The 23,605-nt window shown below is 44.7% G+C and overlaps 1 protein-coding gene across 3 annotated transcripts in view; it reads left to right on the forward strand.

The window, feature by feature from the left end:
• The window catches only part of NFXL1 (nuclear transcription factor, X-box binding like 1), a 1,058,117-nt gene that overhangs the window by 853,715 nt on the left and 180,797 nt on the right, over positions 1 to 23,605 (forward strand). Inside the window, exon 19 of one of the 3 annotated variants that reach the window (XR_011282282.1) lies at positions 5,244 to 5,341. The exons of the other annotated variants lie outside the window; for them this stretch is intronic. The gene's annotated coding sequence lies outside the window, so the exon portion shown is untranslated. The remainder of the gene's footprint in view (positions 1 to 5,243; positions 5,342 to 23,605) is intronic. 3 annotated transcript variants of the gene reach the window in all.

The following is a 23,605-nucleotide window of genomic DNA, read 5'->3' on the forward strand; positions in this document are numbered from 1 at the left end:
CCCCACTCACCTCGGAATGGGGCGGTAAATCCGCCATCCACCATGGTGTAAACGTAGTTTACACCATGGTGGTAAAGTTGGCGCAATTAGCGCCTGGGTTGGAATGACCCCTTTTATGTTCAGATTTGCCATATAAGGCTGTGCCTGTTAAATGGTCTGCAGCTTTGTAGCATCCACATTCTCTATGCAAGAACATTTTTATGCCAAAGCTGTACAATGTTTGTGACAGTGTTCTGTCAGATGATATGTCATCCCAGAGGTCATTTAGCTCTGTTTTTTTAGATTTGGTTAGGTATGCTGTGATATATCTTGCAACAGCAATGGAATTGTCTGGAATATATTGTACATCTATGTTTGCATTCCACAAGAGGGCAACGATTGCATTGTAATCATTGATGTACTTTGAAGCTTTGTTTCTTTTAATGCAGTGTGTGTTTTTAGGTGATTTGCCTTTCACACTGTGTCTAATAGAAGACATGAAGCTGTTTACTTGTCCTTTTGCTGAAACTGGGCTAGGGAAACCAAAGCCGCATTTGGTGTAGTATTGACCTTTGTTTTTATATCTGCGTTAGCAGTATTTGCCACACCTATGTTTTTGGAACCATAAAATGTGTACACATAGCTCAGTATGTGTTGTTTCTGGAGGGATGTTGCAGGTTATGTATTTGTGAATAAACTGTAAAACAGTGGCATCACTATCATGACCACATTTAGGAGCATCTTTTATCCACAAAAGCATGTGGATGTGTGGTGCTCCTTTGGATTGATATTCTCTTCTCCAAGTGTTCCACTTCCATGAGGGGAGGAATATTTTGATTACAGATGAAGTCCAGCATGGCAATAAAGCAGTGGTGAATGTATCTTGATACATTTACAGGGCCAATAGAGCAGAGTTTGGGGATTTTATGTCTATCCATTATTTGTTTTGGTATGCTATGCGTAGGAAGTCGTGCAAGTCATCCCATGCATATTCTGCACAACTTATTTATTTATATTTGTAGAGCGCACTGGCAGCCCGCAGGCATCGAGGCGCTGTATCAGAGCTAAAGCAGGTTTACTTAAGGGTTACACTGAAGCCGCCCATGAGAGAACTTGTTCATAATACAGGGTTGCATGTTTTTTGAGCGTACAGGATTACAACACAATATACATCAGACAAAGAGGTCACAAACCATGTGGGTGGGCCAAGGTTCCTTAGCATACACCGTACATCAGCGTGACGTCGGAACTAGTATTCTTTTGTACCACGCATGTTTGCCAAGAGATTTGTGATAATTAACTGCCAACCTCATCTTAGTCTTTTATCTTTTAAAGTAGTTTGGTAGCAGACATGTTTAAGAAATTGGAGATTGTTTTCAATGTGTGTGCAACTCTACAACATAGATTTGCTCGATCACTTTCAAACGGGAGGTGGAATATGTATTCAATATTTTGTCTACATCTGGGGTCTTCATAATACATTTGTAAACAGCGATTTTCTGATGCTGTTATTTGTGTGCATCTTTCATCATATCTTCCCCCTTTTCCTGTAGGAACGAGTAGAGGAAAGGCTTGTGCTTCTACACTTTTCTCCCATATGCTGATTGGAGATCCTTTGAATTGACGCATTTTATATGTTTCTAGTGCATGGTCTATGGTGTCTTGGAGTGTAGTGGGTGAATTGTATACTGGTCTACAATATTGGATACCGTAATAGGATTTACAAGTTCAAATTGGCCAGTTGGCGAGGAATCCTGAATTATTTGGGTGGTTTACCTTCATTTCTGTTCAATGTTTATATCTTTATAGTAGTCATTGTTTTCTTTTAGATATTGTAGGGCTTACTTTAAGTCTACTAGTTGCCAAATTTGTTTCTTTTGTTGGTATACCATTAACTAGGATAATCAAAGATTTATCTATTGGCCGTTGCACTCCTAGAGTTTCTACATTTTCGTTAAGATCGAATGGCAAATAAACTACTTTGCCACAATTGCCTTTTAGTAATTCAGAAGGAGGCAATTTGGCTGTTTTGGGTTGAAGGGATATTATCGCTTGAAATGGGTGTACTGTTTGATTGTAATGCTCTCATACAAATTAAGCTGCTGCAGAGGTTTGGGAAGTGGGAACGTTATAAGTGATAGCCTGTGTAGGCATTTGGTTATTATCAAGTTTTGTATTGCAGTTTGTGCAAAGTATTGAGGGGTCTGTTATTTTGTATTTGTTTTCTTTTATAAGATATAGAGCTAATTGGAACCATTGGGATTCCTCATTGCTTCTATTTTGTAAATTATATCTACAGTTTTCGTGCCCTTTTTAGATCTGTGACAGCCTACACACACTTTGTTTGGTACTTCAGCCGATGTGCTTTTAAACTTTGCTGTTTCTTTTTTGTATGTGTTTATTAGATATAAGTGATATTCACTTCCAAAATATTTACTTTGGATGTGGTCTATTTGCTGAAGGAGTTCTTTGGCTGTCCCATGTAGGAGAATGTTATTAAAATGATGCAGTTGCAAAGCAGGACTTTTTGCATAGTACAGTCTGTGGAGAAGAATCCATATAGTGGAATGGTGTGTTGCTAACATTTTGATGTGGTGGAAGGTTATTTTGCAAGCAGGTCCCGAAATGCAGGCTAATGAATGTCCTTGAAATCCAGTGTAATTGCGCACTGGACAATAGTCCATGGTTTGTCATTTTTTTATTCTGATTTTGCCTTTTACTTTCACATAGTGATTGAGAAATTGGCATAAAGATTTGAAGGATTGTTTCTGTATGTCACACATTGAGGTGCGTGGCCATTTGTAGACTGGACGGATTGGTTCGGTGGAAGCAAGAGTTGATTGTAGGTTGTTTGGGGACATTTTTTCAATAGGAGTTTCTTGTGCCATAATGGTGTTGTCTCGCATTTCATAGCCTCGGCCACTGCTATATATGGCAATTGTGTTTTTCTGTTCTTGTTTATAAGCCTCTTCATTGAAATATGGATCTGTCCTGCTTGTGTGAATCCATTCACCTGCACAGAAGTTGGCAAAGGTATCCATGTTGAAATTGCGCATGTTTAGAAGTATTTTTTGTAGTTTGTAGTTTACTGATTAATTTTGTTAGTGGTTTCATTCTGGTTAAAATTAATATAAACAATTTTCGTTTGAGGAGCATTGCGCTGTCAATGAGAGCTTCCAGGATTCCTCTTTTTTGTAAAATTAATTTTTTGGAATGTTTAACTCTAGCTACATTAACATTGATATAGTGGTAGCGTTATTAGCAGTTTTATTCCTCTTTATAGATTTGTTTGATTGTTTTACTTTTTGGAAGAGGAGCACTAGTTTTTTTGGGCTGGTTCAGTTCAGTTGACTGTATTAACAAGTTTGTTTGACCATTTGCTATAAATTCTGCTAGAGGTGGATGAGTATTGTGCATGCTTTTATTTTTATCTGCTCTATTTTTTCCATTGTTTTCTACGGAGTTGCTTTTTAGTAGGCATTCGGTTCTGTCTGTTGGAGAAAAAAGGAATGTGTGGGTTTGAAAGTTGTGGAATGTATTTGCGTGCACTGTGTATGAGAATGTGATTATGAGGGCAGAAATAAATAGAGGGCTGTGTGATAGTTCTGGTTGGCAAGGTTGTAAGAGTAGCTGTGTGTGTAGATTTGTGAAGGGATTGGGTTAGTGCGTAAGTGAGTGTAGTGTGCATGAATAAGTAAGGACAGGATGTTTTCACGATAATAGTGGGTGTTATGATAATGGTGTTCTGATGAGAATACAAGAGTGTACCTGCTGAGGTGCAATGAATAAGAGTGAAGTAAATGTTGTTGGTTTGGAAGGAGTTTTGTATTCTAGAATGCGGCTACACTCTACTGTATGAGTAACAGCAAAAATACTACTACACAAATACACTTACTTTGTAGGATGTGAAGAGTAGTTTTCTTCTGGTTGTTGCCTTCTAGCAGGTAGGTTGTTGTATTTCAGGAGGTGGTTCTTCACTGCAATTGGGGAAAAAGAAAATGAGTGAGTATGTCTGGTAATGGCGAAGTAATTTTAGTACAAGAAGACATTATTTTGCAATGTAGCAGGACTTGTTGGGAAGAAGAATTAGTAACATTGGACCTGATTCCGAGTATGGTGGTAACTCTGCCGGTGCTGCAGACAGGTTGCCATCGATTCTTAATAATTGTTCGGCAGCTAGCTTCCCAGTGGCACTAGGACATTACAGGTCATGTTGGCCTGGAAAGTCAGATGGTAGAAAATGTTAGTCCATATTTCTGTGGAGTTGCGTAGCACTATGATATGGCATTTATAACGCGTTTCAAGACGCAATATAGGAATGGGGAAACGGGAGCACCAGCAGCATTGCTAATGGGGCCGATGGTCCCGTGAGAAGTATGCCCCACCGGGCTGGAGCAGGAAAGTGTGACATTTCTATACAATTGAAAATGGAAAATGATGAGTATTTAAAAAGCTGTCCTTTTTTGGGAGGCTGGACATGAAAGGTAAACACATTTTCTGTAGATTTATAGCAGTACTGTGTAACTTTTTTCTAAAACAAAAATGGATATGGAAGATATTTGTGGAATACTTTTAAGTGACACTTGTGTGAAGGTTTGTTATGTTGGCAGTACATGCATACTTGTGAATGGCATGTATTGTAATGTGTGCTTGCTTATTAAATGATGGTTCATTTGCTTGTATTGTGGGAGTTGTGTTTGCACTATTTGCATTTGAAATGGTGCACTGCAAGTCCCAGAATGCAGAGAAAAATCGAGAAGCTAAAAAGCATGTACAGATTTGAAAGGTTAGCTAGCAAGTATGGATGTGTGGGATAGTTAATGAAATTGCACACACTGAGTTATTGCAATATGTTGGAGAAATCGTTTCCGTTTTGTTTCATTTATTTATAATAAAAATTGCACACAGCACTGTTGTAAATGTATACATGCATTTATTTGTTTGACTTGAAATGGTGCTGAAATGAAAAGTTTTAAATTAATTGCATTTTGCCATTTTTCATTCCATGTACATGCCATGCTTTAGTAACATACATGTAGTTCGTTTTCAGTTTGCATTGTGGGAATTTTAGTGCAACTTTGTTAGTGGGAGAAGTGGTTTTAAAAGTGACAGAATGAAAGAAAAAAAAAACACTTTGTAGACTACAATGGGTGATATGGGCAAGTATGTATGTCTTTGTAATATATTGAACTTTCACACACGATCAGGTACTTGAACATGGTGTGGAAATGTTTCAAATGTGGTTTTCTTTTCTTTCACAAAAGACATAAGCAGTGCTGCTGAAATTGGAAACTGGAAATATGTGCTTTGAAACTGTTATGGAAATGCTCAATAAAAGAAAACTTTCCAAGCACACCGCATTGTAAGTAACTGCCACTTGATGTCAGGAGGTGGGACAAACGAGAGTATGATTGAGTAGGTTATGCAGGGTAAGTGGCAGGAGCCCTGTTGATATGCATTTGTAAAAGAGCTGGAAATTTACTTTTGAAAATATATGCAAATAGAAATCTTGGAAATTGTTATAGTAGTTTTTGATGCAGCTGCTTGGAAGTAGCACGGGGCATGTACTCTGAGTGTTTAACAGTGCGTCTGAAGTGTTGAACTGAGATGACAGAGTTAGATATAGAGTTTTTGTATGTGACTGGTGGATGAGTGTGTGACTGCTTGACAGTAGCCAACAAGGGAGTGCTGCAAAGATTGAAGTGGAAAGGGAAGAAGGGCTGCCCTGTGTTACGGGGTCCGTGGACACCACAGTAGACAGAGCGTGCCACATCCCAGTCTTTCCAGGATGCCTTGCATGGAAAGGGGACTGTGGGGATTAGCCAATCAGGTCTTCTAGTTGTGTGTAATGAAGTTGGCTGTGGTTGCAGGGATGAAAAGCCTTACTGTCTGGATGGTGGGAGATTGTTTTATGGTTAATTTGCTGAGGTACACAGAAATATGTGGCATTTCTGGTAACCTTGTATTGGAGGGAGTGGAGGCTTTTTGGTGTGGTGTGCCTGGGCGAAACTTGAAGAGTTTATTTGCACTTGGCAAAAATATGGCGGTTTTCCGAACTTCAGATGTTATTGTGGTGCATTAGTGCAAAAAGTGTGCAGAGTGCTGTGAAAGAATTGCTGAAGGCACTAATGCAGCTTTTTCCATGAGAGAAGGTGATATTTTCACATATACTACCTAGGACACTATGGACCTGCCCCAATGCCTGTTGTCCTCAACAAATGCAGGAAGGTTCCTTGTCAACAAAGGGGTATCTTCATTTTTGTACAATGTTGCGATGTCTTCGTTCCCAAATGAGAATGTTCTGGAGGATGGTGGATGTCCTTTGTTTAGTGATGGCATCACTTTTACAGATTGTGGCAATGCAATCTTTCTTGTCAATATTCAGAATGCACTTAGAAAGTTCTTGTAAACTCATGTAGATTGCATTTGAGTGGGTATTGCTAAATAAATCTGAAAAGCCCCAAAAGAGGAAAAAAATGGCTCTTTTCAGAACCACCACTAAAGAGTAAATACCTTACCTTGTGTTTAATTTCTTTCCCCACGCCCCTGAATTGGATGATCTTTCGGCAGACACACACTGCAGTAGTCCGCGTACAGCACGTGCCACATCCGGGTGTTTTAAGGATGCCAGGCATTGAAATGGGACTATGTAGGCCCGGGGATTGACCAATAAGGTTTCCTGGGTGTGGTATGCAAGGATAGAGTTTTGCAGAAGGTGTGTTTGCTGAGAGGAGTGCTGATGGCTATGGCTATATCTTTCAGGAGGCAAAGTGTGTGGATTTTGGGGGACTCGTGGTTCCATTGGTTGAAGGTGTATGCAGAGCAGTGTGGAGTGGATGCAAATCTTGGATTTCATGATGTTCATGTGGAATGGGTTTGAGTTTTCACCATGAAGTGGGTAGACTTGCTCTCATTTTTTTTCAATTTGGTCATGCTCCAACATCCTGACATTTTCATTGTTCATTGTGTCGGGAACAGTTTAGGTTATGTAACTGGAATTTCATTGCAGTTTGCAATGAATAAGACATTTGGCAAAATAAAGGAAATGTTCCTGAACTTGTGACTAATATTTTCTCGCATTGACCAAAGACAGATGTGGATGCGCACCAGTTAATTTGGTCCGCAAATGGCGAAAGCGAGGCGCAATGTCAATAAGGCTGTGTGCATTTTTGGGAGATGTTGGAATGATGTCTTTCCATAATGAAAATATTAAATTTGACACTGCCAACATTTTCCGCAGAGATGGAGTACATATTACTGATGCTGGTAGTCAGCTTTTTTTGCAAAATATTGAAAATGCTTTGAAGCACTTTTTGTAAATATAGAAAGCATTTTGCAGTAGGTGTTGCTTAGTTTACTTTAAAACTTGGACAAAACGTTAAAAAACAAAAAATACAGAAAAGGCTCTTTTCAGAGCCACCACTTTCCCACGCAAAACAGTGCAATGTTTTTGATGCCACCACTGCCCACATTTTGTAGATGTCCACCGACTACTGCGCTGTCCGCGGACCACGTAGGCTGCGTAGGGGCCTGTAACATTTTTTGGTGCTTCTATTTTTAAACTGTGAAAGGTGGCTCTGAAAATAACCTTGTTTTGGTGGATTTCTTGTGTTTATTTGTTTGGCTTTTTTTCACAGGAGACACAAGGCAGGGGAGGGAAGGGGCACCAACCACAGGGATGAAGGGGCCGGTGGAGAGAGGAAGATTTTGGGTGGGCCTTAATTCGGTAGGGAACAGTGTTTCTCATGCTACCTGACTGTAGCTCGCAAGCACTTCGAAACTGTTCCCCCCTACAGAGTGGTGTGTCACAGTACATACAGAGCACTGTCACCCTGGAATGGTAAGGGTCGACTGAGTCATGTATGGTCTGCAAGGCTTCGGCACTTATCCTCTGCCCCACAGGAGTGTCTCTTGTGGTGGCAGGAGCAGATGATGAGGGTGTGGTAGTAGATGTCAACCTGCTCACCCCTTCAAAAGGTACAACCTTTCGCACTGCTCCCTTGTGATTTGATCTCGGGTGGCGCAGCATGGAAGTGGTCCCGTAGCTATACAGACAGTTTTCCGCGACTCAATACAACCTTGCATTCGGTGCATGTAACCTTATCCGCACAAGCCTTAGGTACCCTCCGAACGGTCGTGAAAGGCTTCCACACTCAAGATTCACATTAGGAGCTGGTGAGAGGGATTTCCACTACCTCATCCTTTTCACCCTCTTGATCCACCACTGTATCACCACGCCTGTTCCCCCTCTCCTGGCCCTCCAGATGGTGGTGGGGCAGCTGCAGTAGCCATGGAAGCCATTCTCTCAAGAAGCAGAAGCAAAGATAGCAATACCTAAATCAGCAGCAGGTGCTCTCTCCTGGACAGCCAGAAACACAATGAGGAGCAGTAGTGGGTGGGTCCCTTTAGAGGGGCTGCCCACAGATGGCGCGACTATCCGCGGACACCACGATCCACAGATAGGGTTCCAAAAGTTAAAGAAAGTCGCTAGATCAAGTAAGACCTGATCTAGGGCCTCTGCAAGGGCAACATTTCAGGGTAAAACACCCTGGATTGTCCAAAAATGCCATTTTGAACTGTCTGGGGGCACGGACAGTGTCCGTGGATACTCCCAACGCGCAGCGCAGGTGCAGTCACATGATGACGTCCCCAGACAGAACCCTTTGTTAGGACGTGATAATTGTCATGTCATCTTTGATGTCATGGCTATTACTCTTAGCAGTGCACAGAGGTGGCACGAATTCTGGTTGCTTACCTTACCATAACTGGCGAATTTGTGGGGTTTTTCGATTTTACTTGTAACCATAATAACCCTTTAAGAAAGTTTATCCACTGATTTTGTCAGGTTTTTACTAGTGGAACTTAACCATAATGTCCCTTTAACAAAGTTTTTTCACTGATATGTTTCCAGTTGGTTTACTATGTGATTTTGCTAACCTAAAAGCCACTCTAACGTGCTTTTCGATTGGATTGTGTCCTCCAAGGTATTCCACGTCTTTGACATGTAATGTCCACAGCTGTGCTGCTTCGCAAATTTTTCGGCAGAGGGCGTCCTATGTCGATGGTGTCGGGTCGATGTCCCTCAAAGGGTGACATCATCGGATATTATAAGTAGGACGCACAGCGCCCGTAGCCTCAGTTCCGTTTTTTCCGCAAACGTGTTTGCTTTGAGAATTCGGCATGCCTCGTGTTATCTACTTCGATAATGTCGTCTTCTTCTACCCCATCCACCCCGCGGTCGGGCTTTAAAAAGTGCAGGGACTGTAAGTCCAAGATGTCCATCAAAGACCCACACTGTATTTGCTTGTGGTGTCTGGACGAGAGCCACGACACGGATGACTGCTCAAAGTGCCAGTCGTTGACTGCCAAGGCCTTGTGGAGCGTAAGGAGAAGTTGCAGGTAGGTCGGGTAGCCAAACCCCGTAAATCCAAAAAGACTACTGGTCTTTCCACCCGTCGGAGGGAGTCCAGGAGATCTCAGTGCCGGAGTAGTTCTTGCCACTCGTCCTCCTCGTCGAGGCACTCCCAGAAGCGGCGTCATTGGTCACCTTCCCTGTCCTTGTCAGATGATAGCTCTGCGAGGAAAGTGGCTTAACCCACTAAATCCTCTACTCCGGAGGATTGGGAGACATTCAGGGAGAAAATGCTGGAGATTTTTCAATCTCGCGACACTGTCCCGTCCGCGCCTTCGGTTGAAGCCGGCAGGGAACCGTCTCGGTCCGACGCTCGTGCGCCTTCGGGCCTGGGCAGTCGATGCGATAAACATTGTGAACCGTCGAGGTCCCGTTCAGACAGAGCTCTAGTAGATTGCCAGAGACAAGCCTGATCCAGATCGCAGTCTTCGTCTCTGATGAAACCGTCGAAGTCTGGGAAGGTGTCGACACCAACAGTGCCGTGGCCATCGAGTGCGGCTGTCGGGGGCCTTGCCTTCGGTCAGGCCCTTGGAGCCCTTGTCGATGCCGAAGCCATCAGCGCCCTCGACGCCATCAAGGCCTACTGGCATGAATTTGCCGATGGGGGCCCCTAGAGCTGTGGAACCTCAGAGAAAGGCTCTGTCTAAGACTGTGAGACCTTCTCTTGACTCCAGGTCTGCTCTTGTACCTAGCAGGGAGTTCTTTCATTCTCTACAGAATATCCATGAGTATGAGGAGAGGTCTGATGGTGTGGAGTTGGAGCCTTTTGATGCTCCTGGTGACCCTCCTGAAGCTTCTGATATGGTCTTTTCTGAGGACAGTCAGATGGAGGATCTGCATCAATCTTTACATGATGCCAGTGGCCTGGACACATCTCCTGAGATGGAGTTTGGCAGGCCAGATCCTGGGGCTCATGCTGACTCTTCCTATAGGAGGTTGATGTTGAGGGTTACGGAGTACCTGGGGTGGTCCGGCCCTCCAGTTTAATTCGATCAGGATGACCTGACTGACATTTTAGATCAGGGTCCGTCCAATGACCCAGTGTTTCCTTTTCACATGGCGTTACAGAAAAGGGTGGCTGCTGCTTCTGGCGGTCAACAAGTCGTTTACTAATAAATACCGCCCATCCAGTAGCGACTCAAGCTACCTATCCACACACCCCACTCCTGAGAGTTTGGTGGTTCAAGCAGCCACGGCCACCTCAAGGCAGGCGGCGTACCCTACCATCCCTCCATATAGGGACGACAAGCGATTCGATGGATGGGCACGCAAGGTATTTTCGGCTGGGAGTATGGCCCTTTGTAATATCTTAGTACATGAACATGCATTTACTTAACACCTTTATATGTAATTGTGGGACAGTGATGTAATAGAAGAGGGAATATAGAATGTGGAACCCAGGAGAAAGGGTGCTGATCTGAGTGAGGAACTGTTAGCTGTGATGGAGCCGGTGGGTTTATCTATGGATCTTAAATAAAACAATTTATCTACAATACTGTGTGAGCCAATACTTCAGTGGCGACGAGGATGGGATGTTATTTGGCTTAGAACAGCAAACCCACCGAGTAGCTGTTCATTCACACTGGATTTACCACTACCTGCAAGCCAGGTAACATTGGTCACCAATTGGAATAAACTGAACTCCAGAAAAACCACAATTGAACAGATTGTGAAGTCAAAAGACTGAAGAGCAGAAACTATCACACTACCTGTGTGAAGGATCAAGTACAGAACATAATTCATGAATGCTAGGAGTCTGCAATCACAAGTGGCACTCTTTTAAAAAAAAAAAAAAATATATATATATATATATATATATATATATATATATATATATATATATATTCTTTTTTTTAAAAAAAGGCCAAGGAAGTTTACTTGGATATATAACTGTTTTCAATAGACCAACGCTTGCTCAGAAGTACAATCAGGTGAGAATTTTATCTACATTCAAAGTGGGATAATAGAACAAATTTGGAACATGAGCGGATGTATGATTGTAATTGAACACTTGCACACTTTACAATCATACACCCGCTCGTGTTCCAAATTAGTTCTATTATCCCACTATTATCCCACTTTGATTCATATCATAGTACATGAACATAAAGTGTCGGCCAGGATTAGGAAACGGGTCACAAATTTGCAGGAATACAATTGGGATGTTGAATATCTTCCAGGAGTTCAAAATAAGTGTGCAGATTGTTTATCTAGGTCAGGGGTCGCCAAACGGTCGATCGCGGGCGACTAGTAGCTCGCCTGAGCCTCTTCAGTCGCCCGCGCTGGAAATACTGAAAAAGAAACACTTTAAGTTAAATATTTCAATGCTTTGTTTTTGCAGTTATTTTCCTTGACCAGGATCCGAACCCTGGACGTCCCAATTGCAGGCGGGGAGCTTGACTGCTGTGCCACATGGAGCTGCTTGTAAATTACCTGAAAGATGTCAGTATCACATTCTGCTTCTGCAGGCCGCCTGCAGTACCAGAGTTGGCCTTGTATGCACCCAACACTGTCTTGCTTAAGCAAGCTGCTCTTGTTTGCCAGAGATGTCAGAGGGGTTGAGGCAGGATCAGGATCATTGTGACCACGCAATGAAAATATCACTTCTGCTCTCCTGGAAATGTTCAAAATAATATTTTTAAAATGGTGCAATTTCTTTCATGTGGCTTGTTTCCAAACTCCACACTGTACATTTCCACTTTAAATCACGTCCATGACACAGGTACACCCACTTTAGTACATTAAGAGATCCATAGACACGCTGTACAGTAGAAGCCTACCAGGGTAGCTCAGCAGGTTGACAGACCGATGCTGAAATGTTATATATTCAAAACTAAATGCGGTATCATATAAGTGTTTAAAGGCGCGACGAGGCAAGGGAGGGGGAATAGAGAGAAGACTGACAATGATCCTACTAGGCCAGGTGTCATTCAGATTGCGCAAGTGCATGGGAAGGGGGAAGGAGGAAAGTGCGGGTGCGAGGGGAAGGAGGAAAGTGCGGGGGCGAGGGGAAGGGGACAGTGCAGTACATGGGATAATAAACAATCAGTAGCGCCCGGCCAGCTGGCAGCAAGTGCAAGGGTAGTGCAGACATCAGGTGTCAAGTGCTAGTGGTGGAACTGTAGGGGTACAGAACAGTCCCTAAGTGCGGGGGGGTTGCCAGGAAGGCAGTGCAGGTGTGCGACTGAGGGGAGGAGGGGGGCTGGGCTTGTGAGCAGGGGGGGTTGCCAGGTGACCAGTGCAGGTGACCAGTGCAGTTTCAGTATCGGCCAGGAAGTCAGCAGGGGAGAGGAGGAAAAAAGGCAGAAGCAAAGAGAAAGGTTTTGTCAAGGACAAGTCTCGCAGTCCTGTTCTGGATGAGTTGCAGAGGGAGGAGAGTAGAAGCAGGCAGATTTAGAAAGAGGCTGTTGCAATAGTCCAGCCTAGAGAGAACCAGAGCTCTGGAGACATTGAGCACCTGGGGGAAGGAGAGGAAAGGAGGAATGCCTTTGAGGAGGTGCAGCTTGTGGTGTGACTTCTTAGAGATGTCAGAGATGTGAGGAGAGAAGGAGAGTGTGGAGTCGAAGATGACCCAGAGGTTTTTAGCCTCACAGGTGGGAGCAGGAGGAGGGCCAGGGGAGGCCGGCCAGAGAGTGACAGGAAAGGAGGGAGCAGGTGTTCCAATGAGGAGAATCTTGGTCTTACTGGCATCAAGGGAGAGATCATTGGCGGCACACCACTCCTGGGTGGCGGACAGGCAGTCAGAGATGAGGGAGGGAGAAGAGGTGGCTGAAGGTAGCCTGAAAATGAGCTGAGTGTCGTCCGCATAGCACTGGAATTGTAGAAAAAGTGCTATAAAATGTGTTTGGCCAGGGTATGGGTTGGGCTGGTTGCTTGCTTACATTCAGGATGGAGGTGGGGATATTTCTGCCCCTGTAGTAAAAATCAAAAGTTGGCACCCATGAACCCACAGTTAATTTCCTAAAAACTGTTGTCCGCACAACAGAAGCATTTATTTGTGATTAACCAGTTTGACAAGCATATAACATCTTTATAAATATAACCTGTGCTAAAACACAGAGGGACACACAAATAAGAGTATGTGTGGTGTCTGACAAAAAAAACATTTAAAAGAAAACTAGTGAACGCAAGCAGCATTTTTACAATTTGGAAATTACTTTTGTTTTTTTATGGAAGTGTGAAATGCACATTTGGAAAACAATAGTGTGCCTAGCATGTAGAAAGCCTGCATAAAACGCAAAGGAAGGGCACAAAAATTACAGGATATTTGTGTGGTAGTCCAACAAATATCTGTCTTTTTGAGACAGCTACTAATAAATAATAATGCAACAAAGAGGTTTTTGAAGTTCTTAATATAATCGTGAAGGCATATGTTATTCCATCTGTTTATAGAGAGGAAATAATTGGGCCAAAAAAATATTGGTAAAAATTCAGAGGTTTATAAATATCCCCACCCCGATATCGCACGCTAGTAGCTCTCCACTGTTGGCCTCCACTACAAGTAGCTCTAGCTAACATAAAGGTTGGAGACCCCTGATCTAGGTTAACAAATTATGTAGACTCTGATGAATGTGATAATGATGATGAAGTACTTTACATGACTCAAGAAGTGGTATCTGAAGATTAGTGGGAAAAAGCAATGGAATCAGATGACGTTTTATGCAAATTGAAAAAATGAATTTGTGAGGGCGTCAAGAGTAGTGCAGTCAGGAAAGGGTATTTACCGGAAGCGGTCATACAAGTGTATGATGAATTTCATATGAATGACACATTTGTAGTGAGAGGTGACAAACTGTTTCCACCCACAAGTGTGAGATGTAAAATTTTGGAGATAGCACACTAAGGGTATCAGGGTATTGCAAAAACGAAACAGTTGGTAAGACAAAACTATTGGTGGCCTGGCATGGACATTGAAATAGAAAGAGCAATCAGAGAGTCCTGTGCATGTGATGATTCTGCAAAGGGATACATTACTAGGCAGGAGCCCATGACATTAATGTCTGCACCTATCATACCGTGGGAGAAGGTGGGTATGGACATTGTGGGACCAGTAAGGAGCAACGGTAACTTGAAATATTGCATTGTTTTAATTGATATGCTTTCCAGGTGGGTGGAAGTGAAATGGGTAATAAATATCTGCTCCAGAGATATCATTATATTTTTAAATGACATATTCAAGAGGGAAGGGTATCCCACTACCATCATTACGGATAATGGGGTACAATTGATATCACAAGAAATGACACATTTTAAAAAAGAAAATGGGGTTGAGCACAAAACCAGTTCCATCTATCATCCAAAAACAAATGGAATTGTGGAAAGGTTCAATAAGGTCATCAAAAATAGTATTAGGTATGCCTTGAAGGATAAAACAGATTGGAAGAAAGCAGTTGAAGGCACTATAGTTGCACATAGATTCACACCTCCTACTACTACAGAGATATCCCCATTTGAGATGCTTAGAGGTAGAAAGCCCAATAGAAGGTTTTGTCCACGATGGTTGGGCAGAGCGTGCAAAAAGGAGCTTGATTTCAAGGAGATTGAAAGGAAGTTTATGAATAAGCAATTAGCCAACAAGGAACGCTATGATGTGAGAAAAGCGGTGAAAGTTTGTAAAGTGAAGGTAGGTGATTTAGTAAGAATAAAACTGCCTTCCATGGGTAATTTGGTGAAATGGTCACCTGTGACAAAAGTTGTGGAAAGATTCCATGGAGCAGTGAAAGTTTCAGATGGAAGGGTCTGGAATGTAAACAAAGTGTGCAAGTGTTCAATGGAAAGGAGGAGTGTGGGTAATGTTAGTAAAAGTTGTGTAGGAAATTCTAAAGAGGAAAGTGGCAAAACAAGTTGTGGTGATGAACACAATACACACTCTAAACGGGTCAGCAGGAGACCTGTGTATTTGCAAGACTATGTGAAGTAGGAGTGTAATTAATGTTTGTGTCAATACTGTTATTGTATGTAATCCTACATTGAAATAGGAAGAGTGTAAATGTACATGAACATGCATAACACCATATAAAGGTCTGTAATATCTTAGTACATGAACCTGCATTTAGTTAACACCTTTACACATAATTGTGGGACAGTAATGTAATAGAAGAGGGAATATAGAATGTGGAACCCAGGAGTAAGGATGCTGATCTGAGTGAACTGAGAGAGGAACTGGTAGCTGTAATGGAGCCGGTGGGTTTTTCTATGGATCTTAAATAAACCAATTTATCTACAATACTGTGTGAGCCAATACTTCACCCTTAAATCGGCCAACTCCACCTGTGCCTTGGCCATAATTTCGTACACTCTGTGGAATTCTCTCTGGCGGCTGAGCATATTCCCAAAGGGGAAGAAAGGGATGGGTTCCTTGCTATTGTGCAGGATGGTAAGGATGCCATGTGTGAATCCCTTTAGTCTGGGTTGGACACGGCAGATAGTGTCAGCCGGACCATCGCTGCGAGCACCGTGATACGCAATTTTGCGTGGTTGCGGAAGTCAGGGTTTGCACAGGATGTGCAGGCCCGTCTTCTCAACATGCCCTTTGACAGCTCTCATTTGTTTGGCAGCAAGTCTGACGAGAGCCTTGAGAGGTTGCAGACCTTCAAAGCAGCTGCTAAATCTTTGGGCGCAGCTGTGCGTCAACCTCCGCCTTTTCATCCTAGGGGACAGCAGTGGAGGGGTTCCTTTCGTTACTACTCCTCTTTTGGTAGAGCGAGAGGAGCGGCCAGTCAAAGTGGCCACCGTAAGGGTCCTTGCAGTGGACAGGGACGAAGTGCCAAAGTCGCTCAAGCAGCTGCCTCTTTGCCTTCAGGGGATGCCGTGCCGAAACAGCTATGAGGCCAGGTCTCATTGTTCACCGGTTGGGGGCAGACTGTCTCAGCATCTCGAAGAGTGGCGAGCCATTACTTCAGATGCGTGGGTTCTGGGAAACAATAGCTCACGGCTACTGCCTACCCTTCCTAATTCGGCCTCACGACAATCCACTGCGGAAACTCTTTGAAGATTCTGGATCCGCTCCTTGTGCAGGAAATCTTGACCGTGCTCGAGAAAGGCGCTATAGAACTAGTGCCTGTGGCAGAGCGGAAAAAGGGCTGGTATTCCCCATATTTTTTGATTGCCAAGAAAGACAGAGCACCGAGACCCATCTTGGACTTGCGTCGCTTGAACAAGTTCCCCAGGAAGGACAAGTTCAAGATGGTCACACTTTCTGAGGTCCTTCAGGCCCTTCGACTTCAGGATTGGTTGGTGTCATTGGACCTACAGGATGCTTATTTTCATGTGCCGATCCAGCGAAAGCACAGAAAATACCTGAGGTTCGCCGTTGGCAGCTTGCACTTTGTTTCAGGTCCTGCCATTCGGGTTGACCTCCGCCCTGAATGTCTTCACCAAGCTCATGGTGGTGGTGGTGGAATATCTCAGGAGATGGGGGGGATTCACGTCTACCCCTACCTGGACGACTGGCTGATCTGAGTGCGTTCTTCCGAACAGGCCTTGGATCATCTCAGCCTCAACTGCCACTCCCTTCACAAGCTGGGCTGCTCTCTCAATTTCAAGATGTCGCATATGACACCTTCCCAACAGCTGCAGTACATCGGGCTGTGTTGGACACATCCTTGGGGAAGTGCTCGCCACCCAAGGTGAGGGCTCATCACATTGTCCAGATGGTCGACAAATTTCAACATGCCCAGAATCTCCCGGCTTTCAAATTCTTAAGGTTGCTCGGCCTCATGGCATCCTGCATTTTTCTGGTGCCAGAGGCCAGACTGCAGATGGGATCCCTTCAATGGGCTCTCAGGACGCAGTGGTCCCAATTCTCAGGCAAAATGTTAGATCTCCTTCAGATTCCGCTCATGGTCTCACAGGATCTTCTGTGGTGGGCCAGCGAAGGGAATCTGGTGAAGGGAGAGCTGTTTTGGCAACCGTGGCCAGAGGTGACAGTAGTGATGGATGCTTCCCTCACAGGATGGGGAGCTCACGCCAACGTGCTGACCACCAGTGGTCGTTGGTCTACGTCTGAGTCCAGACTTCACATAAATCTTTTGGAGCTGAGGGCCATCAAGCTAGCCCTGAAGGCTTTTCTGCCGTTTGTATGCGGGAAGAGTGTCCTGATCATGACGAACAACACAGTGGGCATGCATTACATCAACATAAAAGGACGTGTAGGGTCGCTCCCGCTGTGCAGAGAGGCAGTGCAGCTCTGGTTCTGGGCAATACAGCAATGAATCTTGCTCTCAGCAGTTCATCTGCCCGGAGAGGAGAATGCGGCGGCGGACGCTCTGAGCAGGCAGAGTGCGGTCTCCCACGAGTGGGAGTTAGCTCAGGAAGTCCTTCAGGAGATCTTCGCCCTTTGGGGAACCCCACAAGTGGATCTGTTCGCAACCGGTGCCAACCGGAAGTGCGAGACATATTGCTCAAGGGAATTTCCTCTGAGAGGAGCTTTAGGGGACGCGTTCGTCGTGGATTGGTCATTCACACTTCTGTACGCGTTTCCTCCAGTCCCCGTCATTCCTCAGGTTCTAAGGAGATTGCAGAGGTTTGGGTCCCACATGATCCCAATTGCTCCAGATTGGGCCTGGAGAGCATAGTACCCGGACCTTCTAGAAATATCCATCTGTCCTCCACGCAGTCTTCCCCACAGAGACGATCTTCTCTAGCGTGAGGGGGGTCGGGTTCTCCATCCAGAGGTCAAGACTCTCAACCTTCACCCATGGTTTCTGAAAGGTTGAGATATAAGGATTGGGACCATCCGGATGACGTGATGGAGGTGTTGCTTTCGGCCAGGCGTCCCCTGTACCGTTGCCGCTGTCGTAAGTTTTGCGACTGCTGCTGAGTGTTGATCCTTTTCAGTGTTCCATTCCGATGGTTCTTTCTTTCTTGCTTTCTTTGGCCCACAATGGTCTTCAAGTGGGTACCATTAAAGGTTACCTGGCAGCGCTGTCTATTTTCAAGCGCTCTTCTGAAAAATGTTCTTATTTAAAGATTCCTTTGATTACCCAGTTTCTTAAAGGGCTCACAAATGTGTTCCTGCCGTCCCCTTTTCAGATGCCGGTTTGGGATCTGAATCTAGTCTTTTAAATACTTGATGGGTGCTCTGTTTGAACCTTTGCACTCATGTCCTTTGAGACTGTTGACCTTCAAGACAGTTTTCTTGATTGCAATTAAGTCTGCTTGCAAAGTGAGCGAGTTGCAGGCCCTTTAGTCTAAGCCACCCTTTACTGTGTTCTACAGTGGTAGTGTTGTACTGAGGGTACGTTCTTCCTCCTAGCTAACGTAGTGTCTGAGTTTCAGTTGAGCCAGAAGGTGGTACTTCCTGCTTTCTAGCATCCTCCTCATCCTGGTAAGGAAGAGGAGAGAGACTCCATAGGTTGGACCCTATGAGAGCTTTGAGCTTTTATATTTCTAGGATGTCCAGGGTCAGAGTAAACAACCAACTTTTTGTGGGATACACTGGACACCGATTGGGCCAGGCTGTTACCAAACAGACCTTGTCCAGGTGGATTATCCTCACCATTGCTGAATGTTACAGATTGGCTGGCAAGGACCCTCCTGAGGGTTTGCAAGCTCACTCCACCAGGGGTGTGGCTACATCCACAGCCCTGCAATGGGGAGTTCCTGTTAAAAACATTTGTGATTCTGAAAAGTGTTCTTCCATCCACACCTTTGTCAAGCAATACTCCCTGGATACTTTCCATGGTCAAGATATGGCCTTTGGTAAAGCAGTGCTCTACTCTGCCATCTGATTGGGTATATCCAAATTCTTCTCACTCCTCCACTCAATCATACTGCTTGGGGAGTCTGTCAAAGATGTGGAATACGCTGGAGGACACAATCCATTCGATCAACAAGTTACTTACCAACTGGTAACGTTCTTTCGACTGGATGTGTCTCCAACATATTCCACAAACTCCTCCCAGCCTGCCCCTCTGAAGAATTTCCTATGCTATTGCAGCTTGCATTCCCACAAGGCTATGTGCAGTCAAGGAGGCTTGGTGTGTGGTTATAGCACACGTTGTGGAGGGAAAAAAATATGAACTGAGGCTACGGGCGCCGTGCGTCCTACTTCTAACATCCGATGACGTCACCCTCGACGGAGGCCTTCGAGGGATATCGACCCGACCCCATCGACGCAGGACACCCTCTGACAAAAAATTTCCATAGCAGCACAGCTGTGGACATTACATGTCAAAGATGTGGAATATGTTGGAGGAACGTCCAATCGAAAGAACGTTACCAGTTGGTAAGTAACTTGTTCATCTATGAACATCTATGGTTTACCCAGTGAAAGAGTATTGTAAGTGATACTATACTGTATAAATGTTTGGTTTATAGTACTTAACCTGAACTTAGAATTACAACAGTGTTCATTACAGTATATAATGGTCTATTTTTAAATACCTCCTCAGTGTAAAAGTGTTTTTCTTAACCAAGGTATGCTCTGAAGTCTTTGTACCTAACTACAGCCCTCCGCCATCCTTAGACTAAGCCTGGCTGCTCACCACTCTACCATAGCCTTGGGCAGTTCAAGCTGGTCCTAAGAGGTGTACCCCTGTTCACACTAGGTGGGCTTTCCTGAGTCCCGTCTGAGACAGTGGGCCTCATTATGAGTCCGGCGGTAACCGAGCCGTAAAAACTGGCAGGTTACCGCCGGACCCGTATTACCATTCCGCCTCCGTGATTACCGGAATCACCGGGGCATTACGACTCCGGTGACCCGGGAATTCCGGAGGCGGAATTGTGTAAGTCCCCATTCCCATGGAGCCCTATAGGACTCCATGGGGATGGTGACAATGGAAACACCGGTTCCGTCTATGACGGAGCCAGTGTTTCCATATCCGCCTGCAGGCGGGTGTTGTTAAACCTGCCAGTTCAGACCTGGTGGGAGTGACACCTCCTGCCTGCAGGACTCTTAATCAGCCGGTCCGGAAAGAACGGTGGCGGCAGTTTTACCACCACCGTTCTTTACGGACCGGCAGGGTCGTAATGAGGCCCAGTGACGTTTGCAAAAAACCCTAACAATTGGGTTTCCTTAAACAATGGTGTTCACAGTGGTGTACTTCCAGTAAATGAGGAATGAATAGAGTATTATTTAAAATAGTTAATGCTGGGGATACAAACATAATTGATGTCCAGTTCCTATTAGTGTATGTACACACCTGCAATTCTTTAATCTTTACTCCTAATAACCTTTAACAGCCTTCCACTAAGTCAAGTAGTGTTGGGCATGCTTCTTTCATTAGGTGGTATCTGATGTTCACATTAACCAAGAAATTGTCTATCCACCTTCTCTCCTCTAAAGCGGACTCCATGTTTTGGATGATCATAGCATTATGCATTTTGATCCATTCAGAATTAAATGGGTTAGGCAATCCACCAATTGTTATCACTTTTGGTGGTTTTGATACAGGATGACAGGCTTCCAGTTCTAGAAGGGATATTATATTAAAGAGCGCTATTCATCCAGGGAACTGCTCCTTCCTGATGGTTTGCATACGTGTTCAGTGACAGTGAATGCAGTTTCAGTCTCTTTTTATCGCTGTGTACCTCTTGACGTAATTTACAGAGGACCCACATGCTCCACATCTCACGTGTTGTCACTATTTCAAGGACCTACTTTCTAGACCAGTTTATCAGTTCAGGCATGTTAGGACAGTTTTCCTAAAGTCCACCCAACAGGATTTTATAAAGCTGTACCTTGGGCAATACAGAAACTCCAACTCTTAGTACAGGCCTGTACCACTCAGTAAAGATGTAGCTATGGCAGAGCAGCCAGGCTTATCTGAGGAGAGAGAGAGAGGGCTGTAGGAAGGTACAAAGAATTTGTAGCTTACATATGGTCCAAACAAACACTTATACACTGATGTATTGTACAAATAATGGTTTATTATATATATATATATACACACAGTCAATGAGAATTCTTTAGCAATGTAGGTACTATTACAAGATATCAAAACAATACTTATGGTAAGTAAACCAAAGTATATTACTCATTTAGAGTAGCAGTAATTATAGTTGTGTTTTTTTTATAACGCGCTTAATACCGAAGAGGTTTTCTAAGCACGGACCCGGGATTCGAACCTGTGTTGCTCTGCGTCTTCTCTTCCAAGACGAGCGCGTTGCCCCGAGCTATACTACCCGTGCCAGTAGGCAATTCAAGGTGTGTCATGATGCCTGCCCCCGGAAAACCAGACCAGGCCCAGCAGCCCCGGAAGCAGGCATCACGCCATTTGGAGCATGCCCAAAAGCCCCAGTTAGGGGCTGTTGGGTGCAGTCCTGGCGCCATAGGCGCCAGGCTCATTAATGATAACTTACCTAAAGCAGACCATGCTGCTTACTCACCTGATGGAGACCATGCTGCATGAAGACCTAAGCCAAATGAGGCTTAGGAGGGACTATTTTAATGCAGGGACTATTTTCTTAACCTGGGTGGGGCAGTGGAAGAATACTTACCTGGGACTTCTTCCAAAGCTATTTAAGCCACGCCCGGACAGCCACACGTGCTTCGCGTTATTCTGCAGTAGCAGCGTAACGCTCACCGTGCCTGCAGCAGCTTCCAGTCTTCAGCCACGCCCGTCTACACTCCGGAGCTCCTCAACCCTGCAAGGAAAGCAGAAGGAAAGGTTAGAGCAAGAGTTTTATTCATACTCACCTGAATCCTCCATCTTCCCGACTTGGACCTGGAAGAAAGAATCCATTAGACGCTCTTGCCGCGCCTCCTGCAACGCCGCGCTGAACTCACCTGTTGCTATTTTCAGCATTCCATCACGCGCATCTTCAGTTCGCGGCCGCTCTTCATCACCTATGGACATAATAACAATAAGGTGAGCAACAGAGAGTTATCTAAGACAACAAAGGCAAATATTAAGACTTACTTGAGATCACCAGGGATACTCACCTAATCTCGGGTCGGCGCGACCTCCTCCGCATCTCCGCCGCACCCTGGCCCCTATGGGGAAACATTCCGCTACAGACTTACCCGGTTGCGGTAAACGCTTCAATCCACGGATCTTCCTCCGAATGGATGCCTGAAAAGGAAAAGACCACAGGTTAGAGCAAGCTTCCCTCTTTATTCCGAAACAGCTTTTATAAACACTTACCTGCGCATCTCTGGTTGCCACGTGAACTCTTTCCAGATCCATAAGGGCAACCTAGGGGAATTGGACAGAGTGAATTCCAGGCGTTTTGAACTCTTTATAACTATTACCTCTACGGAGTCAACACCGTCTGCAACTCGCCAACTTCCCACACCAGTGAGGCAACTGGTCATCTACGCGCCCCTGCACTTGAAGCAGGATGGAGAGTTCATCTTTCCAGATTATCAGGTGAGAATCTAAAGGAGTCCCAAAGTAATTCATGGGGAGAAGGTGGGGTTAAGCTTAAACCTCACAGGTGGTTAATTCCCCCTTTCTGCATTACAGAAGAGTATTCATACGAGCCACACAGACCAAGCTGGGTGTCCCGGTCCACTCCGTCATCTCAGCGCTCCGTGTATCACTGGAAGAAGTAACATCAGGCCGATTCAGATCAACGCCCCCGTGGACACCAGGTGAGCGTAACAGAACGCGAAGCCTACCCACAACAAGCCACCTGGGCGTTATGGAGACCTCAGAGACGGATCAATTAGCCCAATTATTAGGGGAGCTAAGGGCTGAAGTGCATGCCGCCCGCCAGGAAACTAATGCCCTTAGGAGGGAGCTGATAGTTTCGAAAGAACGAACGGATGATCTAGCCAGACAGTTATTGCAAAACCAAGCTGGGCAGACGCCACTGCCTGGCCTCAGGGCAGGTCCAGCTCCTGTGTCATCGAGCAACCTTATTCAAATACACTTACCAGGGGCTGTTCCATTGGCTCCACCCGAACGTTTTACCGGAGACCCAAAAAGGATTGCCGTATTCATGAATCCGTGCCGCTTACACTTCTTATGCAGACCTGCAGACTTTCCGAATGATCAAGCCAAGGTAGCCTTTGTGCTGTCATACCTCCGCGGCAGCGCAGCAGACTGGTCCATTCCTCTAGTTAATCAAGATGACCCCATTCTTCGGGATTCCCAGGGATTTCAAACAAGCATGGAAAGACTATTTGCTCGACACTCCCAGGGTCAGGCCCTGGATAACGAACTCTTATCCCTACGACAGGGGAATCAGGATCTTCTTTCCTACATTGCAACCTTTAACAGATTAATAGTGGAAACTGAATGGCCAGAAGTAAAAAGAATCACATTG

The sequence above is a fragment of the Ambystoma mexicanum genome, chromosome 6q, assembly GCF_040938575.1.
Source record: "Ambystoma mexicanum isolate Mex_15411 chromosome 6q, UKY_AmexF1_1, whole genome shotgun sequence".
Taxonomy (NCBI): Eukaryota; Metazoa; Chordata; class Amphibia; order Caudata; family Ambystomatidae; genus Ambystoma; species Ambystoma mexicanum.